The 13008-nt window shown below is 47.6% G+C and overlaps 1 protein-coding gene across 5 annotated transcripts in view; it reads right to left on the reverse strand.

The window, feature by feature from the left end:
* Positions 1–13008, reverse strand: part of TAOK3 (TAO kinase 3) — a 66950-nt gene that overhangs the window by 53012 nt on the left and 930 nt on the right. The window contains exon 1 of one of the 5 annotated variants that reach the window (XM_072350852.1): positions 10939–11054. The exons of 3 other annotated variants lie outside the window; for them this stretch is intronic. The gene's annotated coding sequence lies outside the window, so the exon portion shown is untranslated. Of the gene's footprint in view, positions 1–4743; positions 4762–10938; positions 11055–13008 lie in introns of those variants that run through there. One more of the 5 variants, XM_072350853.1, reaches the window with a different exon arrangement.

Below are 13008 nucleotides of genomic sequence, written 5' to 3' on the forward strand. Positions count from 1 at the left end.
AAACCCAGTGTGGGAGCTGCACTGAACTGTTAGGATGGGCTGTTCTGTATCAGACAGGCACCCAGCTTCACAATTGCCTGATCACTGTATTCCTGGTGCTGAGGAATCAGCCCTTTGGGAACTGCAAGTACAACAGCGCACAGCAGCTACTTGCGCACAAACAGCCCCATTGGAGCAGAACAACCCTAAGCCAGCCAAACTTCAGCATCCCGGGTCTTGAAAGCAATCCCACTGAAAGGACTACAGAAATGGGCTTGTGAAAACCAACCCAGAAGCTGCAAACCATCAGCATACTGCTGAGCAAACGGAACCGCACCTTGCTCAGAAACAAACTTCTGCAGAGAAGCACGGTGCTTACTGTGCCCAAGAAGATAAGGCTAAGTTTGATGCTTCCAAACAGAAGAGCTGAGCTCCTCGCAACTCAGCAGCCACTATTAGCAGCTGGGATTTTCTGGAGCTTTCAGTGAGACCTCCACTCATGTAGGAATCCCAGACCTCCATGCTGATAGTAGCAGGCACCTCCAAAGCAGCACTAGGGTTCTATGAGGACAGTGCAGGTACCACAGACTGCTTTCCACCCCGCCAGGCACAGCCTCATATCTCCCAAGCCCAGCTGGCAGGACAGCCACTCCCATGGCTCAGTGGCAATGAGGCAGCTGGAGCTGCCATCCCCCCCACCCCGCACACATCCCAGTTGGGCACAGCCCATCACATCCCCAGCTCCACCCTTGATGCTGTGCCACTGACGCACAGCCACCACCGCAGCCTTCCTCCAGCCCTGTGCAGGCACCCAGCAGCGAGCCTGCAGGCAAGGACACTGCTCCTGCCAGCTCCTCCCATAGCCAACACTTGCAGCTCCATGGCAGCACGGACAAATTGATCTGCTCCCTACAAGGGATTTGTGCAATCAATCAGATGATCCCCAAGATAGTTTTGAGTCCCCAGCACTGGGTTATGCACATGGAGAGTGCAGGAGCTGCCATCCAAGTGCTGGCAGCAGGTAGCATCTGCTGCTCGGGAGATGAGTCACGGCACGAAATTCCCCTCTATTTTCTAGGAACCAGTTAGGCAGCCAATGGCTGCAGCAATGATCTGAGCGGGCAAACACCCACACAAACCAGCAGAAATATCCTCTTTCCATAAACACACGTTGTATTGGGTACATTGACTGCAGATTTCAAGTAGAAGAGATTGCAATTTGGAAAATCATCTTGGAAACAGGAAAACATCACCCAGATTCATTCAAAGGCAGCATAGGTTTCATTAGGATGCATTAAGGACAGAAGAGGCTGGGATAGATAAACCCATTTAAGTCAATTAAATGAATTTGAGGACATTTCTGCTGTACATTACTTTCCTCCCTCAAACTCCGACACCCCACAGCACATGCCTGTACCTTCAGTAACTGTATCACCTCCTGCCAAACCTGTCACTTAACCAAACTTTGACCAATCTCAACAACCCCAGCCTCAATCTTACAGCGGTGAAGGATTCAGCTCCCTTTGACCTTCCATTTTTTCCCCACCCCAAAGCACTACCTCATTTACTATGAGCACAAGGGACAAAACAATTCCACAGCTGCAAGTAAACAGGAGGATACTGGAGGCACGTGAGAGTTCATACATGCTTGGAGCACCGAGGTACACTTTTGGTTCTGTCTTCTAATTTGATAACAAGAGCTCCAACACCTCTGTGCTAGTTGCAAACTAATAACACTTCCAGATCAGCCCACGGGCTCCTAGAATTACCTGCAGGCTGTAGGCTCTCCGTCAGAGAGCACGAGATGGCCTTCTTGAATTACTAGGACTGATAAAAATCCAGTAGGACAAGAGAAATTCCACCTCGCTTTCGAACACCTAGAAGTTACATCCTCACCTATCGGCAGAGCAAACTCCAAAACCCACCAGCACCAAGAACAAAACATTACCACCCCAACCCTGAGCTGTATGGAGGGACAGCTGCTTACAGAAGATCAGCTACATTCCATTGGTGAATGGAAAATGCTTTAAAAGCCTCAGGTTTGGAGAATAAAGAACTATGCTCACCCAGTAACAATACATAAGAGTAAATATGGGTTTACCTTGAATGACTCCCAGCCTGGTCTGCACTCCCTGTACAACCATGGATAAGTCAGTAGCTCTCACAAGCCAGGACTGAGCACGAACCGAGTGCACATTTCCACATAGAGTAGCTCCACGCAGCACCACAGCTGGATGGTTTTTAATGCTGCCCTAACAAATTAGCAGCAGTACCTCAATTAGGTCAGAAGTCAACAGCCGAGCACCGGGTATTAGCACAAGCATTTAATTAGCACAGCAACCAGAAGTATAAGAGCAAGTTCAAAAGAGCAACTGGAAACTTTCACTCCATTACTGAAGTTGCTTATTCTGCCTGCAATCAATGCTACGAGCAGGAGTTGTGCAGCCAGCCTCATCACCTGCTACAACACACACAGGCATTGCATCAACACACACAGCAACCCCTTGGCACTGTCAGACTGTGATTTGACATTGAATATTCCTTAGCAGAACTCCCATCAGGGGATTTTTGGGTATCCCTTGATGTGAAGTAGGAGCTGGAGCTGTCTGCAAATGCTCACGTTGAATATGGGGGGTGTGCAAACCGGTAGCAATGAAGGCACAAGCACACATCACACCAACACGTAGTTGGTCTCAGAAAACTGATGTCTTGAAATCCTTTCCAAGCCCGTAACTCAGATGTGAGGGCCAAGACTGGAAATTAGTACCTGAGCAGAGTATAGCAAGCCCCACCAATACATAAGAACTGTCAGAGTATTCTGTCATCAAATATGAGCAAACACCCATCTGCAGCCTTTTCAACCACGCATCCAACCCAAAAACTAAGGGCAAAAGGACCCAAGTGCTCATCCCAGATCAGCACCCCAAACATCTGCATCCCAACAGCTGCTATCAGCACCAGCCACAAGAGCACGGCCTTACTGAGAGGGAGAGATAAACTCATAGTCAAAACACCACCAACTGCCCTGTAAATCTCAAAGCACGACCCAAGTCGGCTGCTAAACAAACCTGATAGATGTTAAAGGCTACAGAAACCCGTGTCCTTCACAGGGCTGTGCTATCTCCCAAAACAGGCACAGACAGAGCGTGCACTTAAGGGCAAGGAATGAGATGACCAGCACAAAAAGTAACTGCACCACGCTCAGCCCAAGCACATTTCTGACTGCCAAGCAAAACAGAACACAACTGAATTGAACTGCAAACCAGTAACGTAGCCCACAGCAAAAGCATATCTGTTTTCTGATATGCAGCTGTCCTTGGAAGCTCTGGGGGTTTGGGATGTGGGTTTAAGGCAGTCCCAACACAGCCAGCAGAGCTTCTCAGTTGACCGCCATTGTATATACACACAAGCAGACAAAATTTGGTGTTCAACATACCCATGTGAACCACCAGAGGTTTCTCAATTCAATCCAGTAAATGCATTACTTGGCACACAATTTAGGAATGAGGATAAAATATTAAACTGTGTCTGAAAACAGGGGAATATGCCCTGATTACTATATAAAGGTTCTGGAAAAGCTACAAGGAATCCAGCTGCCACTGTACATACCTCTGTCTTGCCCAGCAATGTCATTCACCCTCTGCTTCCTTCAGACCCAGCTCAATGAATGAGCTGCTCTTAAGGGAGAGGAAAACAACAGTGAGAGCAGCAGATCCTTCAAAGTCAACATGAAAGGAGAAAGGAGATGCTTTAGCAATGGAGGGGAAAACTCATACTTGGGGTGCACCTGTTGAGTCAACAGAGGAAACCACACTCTGCCTTCAGACTTCCACAGCCAATCCAAGTCAGCAGGACTTGAGGCTGAGGAGTTTTGGTAGGCATTAATGGCACATAGCACAGGGGGAGAAGCATGGAGCCAGGAAAGCACTGCTGAATGCATATATATATATGTATATGAGTGTTACTTGTAACAGCATGTTTTAAGACATTGGAGCCCTAAAGCAAAATGGTTCGAACGTTTTCTTCCATCCGTGTTCTGATAGTGCATGAAGAGCTGTCAGAGGGTGGATATGTGAGGCATATCCATACAGCAAACCAGGCAGATCCCAGGAATGAAAGCTCACCTACTGCAATAGACCAGTGTGGGAAGGGTGAGTTTATTCATTCATTCTGCTGGAGAGATGGAAACAGAAACATCTGTATGGCCCTTTTCAGGTCAGTGCGAGCATACACAAAAAGCCCAACAAAAGATTCACTATCACAGTGAGTGACTGGAAAGCACACTGGTGGAAACTGATGGTATCTTCCACCTCTCCTTCCTACCCACAAAAAGTCCTTACAACTTGCACTGTTGCAGGTTTTTGCAAGGAGGGAGCAAACTCAGATCCAGACCCACTATTTTGACCTCTTTCCTTCACTGAAGCTTCTGTGCTTTTCCAGCTGCAGAGGCCCATCTGTGAAGTCCCACCTCTCCTTGCAGTCCCTACCATGCTTGTGTCCACAGCTATGGATGTACACCTGCAAAATTAACAGCAGACAGAAAGGCTTGCAAACTACATCACGCCCACTCCTGTAGCCTTGGAGGCTTATAAAAGCTTAAAAAGGAAAAAAATAATCTTCAAAACAGAATGACAGCCTCATTTACCAAACGCTCTGATTTGAAAAAAGAGAGGAAAAAAAAAAAACCCAAAGAGATGAAGATTAGAAGATTCGCATTCAGAACGAGTTAGAAGCTAAAAATAAGCAGCCAGCTGCAATTCCCACCTTATGTGGCCAGGCAGAAGTGCTTTATTCTCCCCCTCCCCAAGCACACACATGCTCACTTCCTTCTCCGTTGCAACATCACAAGCTGAACTTGATGCTAACAAGCCACAAAGTCCTGCCCAGGATTTAAAGTCACGCCCCAGCAGTCACACAAAGCAAGCTCTTCATGCAAGTTAAAAAAAACAACCCAAAAATCAAAATCCATTTACTCAACTTCAGCTAATATTTTAATTCCCCAAATATTCGGACCGCTCACAGAACAGCAGTTTCCATTCGGGGCTTCTTCCCTCTCCTCAGATGTCTCATTAAATACCTAACAAATCATGAAGTAACCCAGCTTGCTGCAGAACGTGAGCTCCTTTAGCAACCTGCTCTGCCATACAGAGCCCAAACCCTTCTGAACACACAACTTTTAGGTTTGTTGTCTTCACATTTCTTCTTGTTTCCCAAAGAACATAAAAAGGGAAGGCAGCAATAGTGGGTGGGGGAGAGAGGAAAAAGTCAACCCAGGCTGACACAGAAGTAAAATCCAACTGTGCAGGAGACACGCTGATCTTAAAAGGTGGTCCTGGATAGCACAGCAGATGTACAAAAGCAGCAAAGAGCCTCCAGAAGGTTAGGCAGCTTCCAGTGCAAATGTGCAATGTGCTCCTCTCAGCCCTGCCAGAGCACAGAGGCAGCATGAGCTTTTTGAACTCAGCTTGTCCCCTGAGATGAAGAGAAGGCAGAAGAAGCAGCATACAATGGTCATTTGTGCTGCAGTAGTGAAAAACACAGCACAAACCCCACCCAGCACAGGAGATGGCTCTGGGCAATGAAGCTCCATCAGCCCCCCAGAGTGATGCCACTTGTCACGTTCCAGCAGCACAGGAGCCTTCTGCAGGTAAATGCAGCTCCTTGGCCTCTAAGCAACCAACACGGACAAAAGCCTGGGTTTAAATACCCATTTTACTTCATTTATTATTAATATATATATATGTATTTTAAACAGCTCAGCATGAGCTTTGCAACAGCTTCCTTAAATCAGTCCTCCACCAGAGGAGGTAGAAAGCCCTACAACCCCCTTCAACTAACAGGACCAGCAAGCACTTGTGGTTGTGCAGCGCTGGCAGCCAGCACTAGGAAGTTCCTTATGCCAGGCTGCCAAGATAAGAGCAGTAACTGCACGTCCACGGCCTCACCAGCTCCTATGCAGCCTTCAAGCTGCAGGAAGACAAAACCATGCGATACAGAGGGAGCTTCATCCAGATGCTTGGCCTCCAGTTGAACGCACCAGGAGCCCTTAACTTACAGAAGGCGACGCAAACCAAGCTGTTCTTTGTGTTTAAAGCAAGTGGGAAGACAGAGATCACAAATGCGAAAGTTCTTCGACTTCCTCTCTCTGCACTCTTGAGACTCACCCACAACAACTGCACCGACAGCTGCAGGCACCCTGTGGATGGGGAGGCCCTGCCACCAGCAGCCAGCTGCCCTTTCACTGCCTTGCTTTCTTCCTCATGCATCCACCACAAGCAAGCTGGATGGCTTTGGAAGCCAGGTGTGCTTGGCAATGGGAAAGTTCACGCTGAGCTGCACTGCTTGCTGAATAAGAATGAAAGAGCTGTCCTCTTTTGTATACATGCAACAGGCTATCTGAAGAAAACTGGTGCTTCCTTTTCTAATTGTAGGCCTGTTCTTATAGACTCCGAGTAATCCTCACCTTACCAGAACACGAAGGACTGAGTGTTTAGAAACCACATTTCACCTGTGCCCCAGTGCACAGTGCCAAGCCCCAGCATTTTAAAAGCCATCACATACCTACGGGGTGAAATAAAACAGCATTTGTCAGTATCTGTTTGCTTACTTATTATACAATCAATACTGGCAGTGCTTACAAGACAAGCATCCTGCTTTCGTTTTTCCCTACATTTTATGGCAGTGATATTTTTCTACATAAGCTATAAAACTATGAATGTGCAACAAAGTATGTCAGCCTTTCCAAAGAGCCCTTCCTTGTTTATGTTACAAAGCTGAACATAAATTCACTTCTAAGAAATGCAGGTACAAATATTCATAGAACCACAGAATGGCCTGGGTTGCAAAGGCTCACAGTGCTCATCCAGCTCCAACCCCCTGCTATGTGCAGGGTCACCAACCAGCAGACCAGGCTGCCCAGAGCCACATCCAGCCTGGCCTTGAATGCCTGCAGGGATGGGGCATCCACAGCCTCCTTGGGCAACCTGTTCCAGTGCGTCACCACCCTCTGGGGGAAAAACTTCCTCCTAAGATCCAACCTAAACCTCCCCATCTCAGTTTAAAACCATTCCCCTTGTCCTATCACTGTCCACCCTTGTAAACAGCCATTTCCCTTCCTGTTTACATGCTCTATTCAAGTATTGGAAGGCAATGAGGTCTCCCCAGAGCCTCCTCTTCTCCAAGCTAAACAAGCCCAGAATATTGTGTGTAAAACTCCAAACTTGGGTCTCCTATAGAAAAAAAAAACCTTCAGAAAATGAGGCAAAACATGATCAAGAAGGGGATTTCTCACCCAAGTCTTCCAGTGCAGCTTGTAGTCCCTGACAGTAGAGTTACTTCCAGTCCATTCTTCTGCTCATGCAGAAGAAATGGAAAGCAAAACCACCCAACTAACTCAGCAAGTCAAACTGAGCAACGGTATGGAGCCTTTTCTGTTTGCTGTGACAGATCACTGCTGCTGTAACCGAGCAGTATGGCAACCTCCCAGCCCCGACCTCTTTCCACATCTGAACTTCCACATCCTAAGACCAGTGGGTTTGCTGCACAGGATGGATATTCTGCAGCTGGATTTGCTTCCTGCTAACACCAACCTGAGCCCACACAGCTCAGCAACACAAAGGAGAGGCTCCAACAGGTGGGCTTTCACCAACACCTGCACCAGCTTGAATTCATCCCAACTTACAGCCTCGTGAGTTCAATGTCAGTTTCATGCTCCCAAAATGGGGAACCTCTGCTCCTGAACCATGGGTGTCAGAGGGAATCTGACTTTCTATTTTAATCAGTACGTTCTGCCAAGCTGCAGAAAACACCACACATGTATAAACACTAAGATGAAACCCCATGGGCAAAGAAAACTAAGGTTCGATCTAGGCCTCACATTCCAAGGCTCCATCTTGAGTTCAAGTACAAGAGCACAGTGCCACTGAATTTTAAGAAAGTTATTAAAGTTTAATAGCATAAGATATCCGGCCTTCCCTAGAACAGGCTTTCTCCTTTCCTCGCACAGCTGCCTGTTACTACACTTACTGAAGGGAAACGATTCTGCTATCAAATGAACTAAAATCCACAATGGGAGCATCCACACAAAAGTGCCGCAGGTTGTCAGAGGACAGTCTGAGCCTGAAGGCTGCCAAACCTTATGAGGTTTTTCCATCTGCTTTCCACCTCTTCATATCAGGCAGCAGGATTTACGTCGCCCAATTGAAAACTGAATAAAACAATTCCTAAGTGAGAACATGGCAGATAAAGAGTTAGGCAGACACAGAGGAGAATTTCAGTGGAATATATAGGACTGCTTTGGGCAAGAAGGCGCTGAGGGCTTGCTAGTGGCACAATAAGCAATCGTGCCATGTCAAGCTGCCAAAATTCACTGAGGCTATGGCCTGACCTGCATGCAAATCCAGTCGTGAAACAGAACTGAGGAGCTCCAGGCGGATGCAAACCTCAATGCATCTGCTTGGGTCCTGCTCCACAGCCCTGGTACTGCACCTACTCTGGGTAATTGAGGGTGAAGCAGCAGCAGCCACTATCATCTCTTCAGCTATTAAGGCTCCGTAATGAGCACTCTAACAACAACCCAGGTGCAACCAGCCCTCCCCTTGTGAGGGCTTCAGCCATAATAGGCTCCTTGAACATTCCTGCAGTGTTTTCTGCAGATCTCACAGCATGAGGCTGCGCTCTCACAGCCTTCTGAGGCAGTGATTAGTCAACATTTTCCCCCCCTCCATTTAAATCCAGATAAAAACCACGGAGGCATAAAGCTAGCAAACAACTGCCCCATGGATACACAGCTGAATGCTGGCACACAGAATCCAGATCTTCCAGATTCCAGCCCTGTCATCAGCCAGAAGGCCATCATTACCAAGAAAGAAATTAGTTTGCTCTTATAAATAGCATCCGGATACAAGTCTTGCTGAGGTATCTGTGAGCAGCTGACCTCACACACAGCAGAGCCACGAGGGCAGCCCCTCGCCCTCCATATCTGGGCCTGGGAGCCCTGGGGTGGGCACAGCACACCAAGAAGCAGGAAAACAGATGAAAAACCTAAACTGCTGGTTTTACACCTTAAGCTCAGGAAAAGGGGACAACACAGGATTCAGTCAGCAGTTTCTGTCCTGCTTTACTCTGAGGTGCTGGCTGCGAGGCACACCTGAGATCTGCCCTCGTCTCAGGTGATAGCTGGTCAGCTTGCATGATTTGAACCTCTCCCTTTGGATATCAGGCATTTCTGCAGCTCTCCAATGCAGGTTCTGATTCCGTGACACATTCACACGGTGCTACAAAAGCACTGTGCTGGGTTACAGCTGCTACCAGTGCTGCAGGCCCAACTCCCAGACCACATTTCTCACAGCACGATGCTGTCACGGAACCACTGCTGGGCTCAAGGAAGCCCCTGTGCTCTGCTTCTGGAGGAGCCCAACCTGATTGGGAATTAAGCATGCAAAAACCAAAAGAATAAAATCATTCCCATACTCACTCATTTGTTCTAGTTGTAGGTATCTGCGTGACTACCCCCTGCCCACCCCAGGCCTCAACAAACAGCAGCTCCACAGCCAGAATGGGAGCTCCCCTTCTATGGGAAGAGCCCAAAATTGGAAGGTTGTCACCTCCTGGAGGTTGTCTTCCCCTGGAGGGAGCAGCAGATGACTTCACACATGAGAAATGACTGTCCAGGTGGAAGAGCACGCTAGAATGCTTTTCATTTCTATTCCTCACTTTGGGAGAGACGCAAACCCTTCCTTTTTTTTAGGTTGCTTCACAACGAACCCAGTATCTCTGCTATGAAGGAAACGTGCCTCTCACACTTCCACTGAAGGCTCGGCTTTTAATGCTGGAGAGTCAAAATGCATCGCATCCTCCCCAGGATGAGGGAACTGACAGCATTAGTATGCACCGAAGCACCGCCTGGCTGCGCGGAGCGGATGAGACCTGACTCTTAACAGAGGCTGTTTCCATCCCAGCTCACATTTAGGTCTCAATTATCTTATCTGCTCCGCCACTCACAGACTTTCCAGATAAGCCCTGTGTTTCCCCCCCCCCTTTTTAAAAGAAGCTTAAAGCTCAGATCGAAACCCCAACCGTCACTGACTTGGGAAACGTTATAGCCTGAAATAAATCTTAGTTTAATAGTCTTAAAACACATTCTCTACCCTGGTTAGAACTGAAACCCAGAGCTAGCCGACAGGCTACGCGAGTTTTAATAGAGGCAGCACGTTCTGCAAGCAGAGAGGGAATATTTTCCCAATTCCAGTCTATTCCCATAGTTTAGATCATTGAGCAGTTCATCTGAAGTTCAGAAACTGCCTAAGAGCTGGGAGGGGATAAAAGCCTGTCTTCCTTTTCCAATCTGTGACTAAGAATGAGGCAAGCAAAGGGAGGATCTGAGGTCCTGAAGGCGACGGTAACAGGAGGTCATTAATTCCCTCAACTATAGATAACGCTTCCTTTTATTAAATCAAATCAGTTCGTAGTGATGTCAATTTCTTTCCCCATGACGGTTACAGCACATTAAAATGTTAGTCAGAAGAAGTAAATGCAGAACAAACCATGGCGGTGCCAGATTTGCCGTGAAGTCTGGTCACTTATCACTGAAATTAATGACTTCACTTATTGATAGAGCTCAATAAATGCACTCCTGCAACCAAGGACTTATGATGAGTACAACTGCAGCACCTTCGAGCTCCAGTATCTTGAAGGGAGTGCTATGAAGCCATGGCCGAAGTGGTGCAGATCACCTGAATGGTTAAGAAATGCAGGAGAGCTCCAGGAAACCGAGGGCTGAAAGTTACAGCCTCTACCTGCACTTCTGCATGCTTACCTTGGTGCACCAGAAGAACAAAGGTGAGTATTTATTCCCTCCACCCACAGCACCGAAAAAAACAAACTTCCCTCAGCCATGCAAAGACTAAAGAGAAGGAAGATGCTCTGGCCAACGAAATGGGAAGAAAACCATATACTCACACAAGGCAATGCACTCAGAGCCGTGTTAGTGGCACAAACAAGCTGCAGCTCCCAGTGAAACATCCAATGAATTCATAGCAGCGGTCACTGGTTTTATAAGAGTGCTGTTTCCATTTAAAGGAACTATTTCAGAGTCGAGCACCACAACGCGATGCACCCAGCACAACCCAGCAGACGGGGCTGTTTACAAAGCTTTCCTGCTCAGTGATAGACTGAAAATCCAAACTTTATGCTGTGGAATAAAGCAAACGAGAGCTGTGTCCCGCAGTTTGCAGTGCCATAAGCTCCGTTACAAAGAAGGAAAACATCATCTCAACGTGAATCGTCCGTAGACCACGTTCTTGTGAACCTGGCTTGAACACAGCATGCAAGGGCAGCCCCGAGCCAACCTGCTCGATTTCACACCACATTCTGTGCAAGGTACCCTCAAAACCACTTATTTAAAGCAAAGAAATAGAAAACTCACGGAGAAGCTGAGGACAACATTTGCAGCTCTCCAGAGGTGGAGTCGCTGTGCACAAATATTTGGCACACATTCATCAGTTCCACTCCAGCGGGGACACTCTGGTCATCAAACAGCAACCGTACCTGGAAGCCATAAAGCCTTTCATCCTACACTGCTGAATGCAAGTGCAAATGCACGCACTGCACAGGGGCTGCATTCATGTGAAGGTAGAGTCCAGCATCACCAGTTGCAAATGAGAGCCGGACGAGGCACAACTCAGGGTGAGTTCACTGCTCACTAAGAGCTACCAATGAGGATGGGTTCATCTGAGTGAGTTAGGCTCTCTAACTTTGCCCAATTAACCCCACGCTCCAGCTGTGCCTAATTAGTGATGCACAGAAGGACAGATTGAAATTAATATGCTGTACCAACGGTGAGAATGCCCTTCTCTGAAAGCCTCTGGTAGCTAAGCAGTAAGGCATGCAACCGCGTGTTCCCACGTAGCTATTGGTTTCACTACATCTGAAATGAACCAGAGTCCATTTTGACCTAATATTCAGGGTGGGGAAAAACTGTAATTACATCAACATCAAGCTATTACCTGTTCAAGGGAACAAGTGCTTGCTTCATTAACAACTCGGACAAACTTGTTTTGTAAGCTCCCTATATTAAATGTGAAATTTCCCTGTCCCTACAAATTAAACTAACCATTTCTTAGGGAAAGTCCAGCAAGCGAACACCAGGAGGAGCCTATAAACATGAGAACTTCCCAAATGCCCAAATCCAGCACATCCTTTCAGCCTCAGTATGACAAGCTCAGCCAGGACACCCAACCAGAACCCTTTCCAAACTCACTTTGAGTTCACTGTCTATCTATTCGTAGCAGCAGCACTCCTGGCTTTGGCAAGCTGAGAGCAAAAAGCTACTGATCCTTAAAGGCATCTTTAATATGTCTGACAAATGAAAGAGTGGTTGGATGGTTCAAGAGAGTAAGAACTACTGGTCGTGTTGGAAGTGTGATCCTTTAACGCTGTGCACCGGGGCTTTAGGAAGAGTCAGTGGGAGCTCCCATAGCACCATAACCAACAAGCAGAGCGCTCGGATCTCCAGCATCCTTCAATAGCTCCGGAGATGGAAGACCACACCCCACCAATTTACTTTAATTCCTACTTCAACTTTCCTCCTCATTAATTAGGAGCTGAGGTTCACGCAGATTACAGCTCCTGACATGCAACCCCGATGATGATTTCAGGCGGTGCTTGCCATACAATCAAGTTCTGCGCGCTGAGATGCGGCCACAGCAGATCGAAACGAGAAGCCTGAATGTCTGCTACCAGTGAGACGGTCGGAGAGGTTACACGGGGAGAGAGATTCCCTTTTTCTTCCTTAAGATATCCACGGTTCACCCGCAGGCGAGCAGCGCTTTACAAATGAATCAGAAAGAAAGCGAAGCAGGGTGATTGCCGAGAGCGATAAGAGGGCAGCGCCGGGAGGACACACAGCCACCCTCGGAAGCAGCAACGCAATCGCGTGTTCATTGCACAGCGCTCAGCCAAAGGCAATCAAATCACCCTGCTCGGATCGACGGCCTTCAAATAAGGAAGTAGCCTGGAAATAATAAGTGT

This window comes from Excalfactoria chinensis, chromosome 16, assembly GCF_039878825.1.
Source record: "Excalfactoria chinensis isolate bCotChi1 chromosome 16, bCotChi1.hap2, whole genome shotgun sequence".
NCBI lineage: Eukaryota > Metazoa > Chordata > Aves > Galliformes > Phasianidae > Excalfactoria > Excalfactoria chinensis.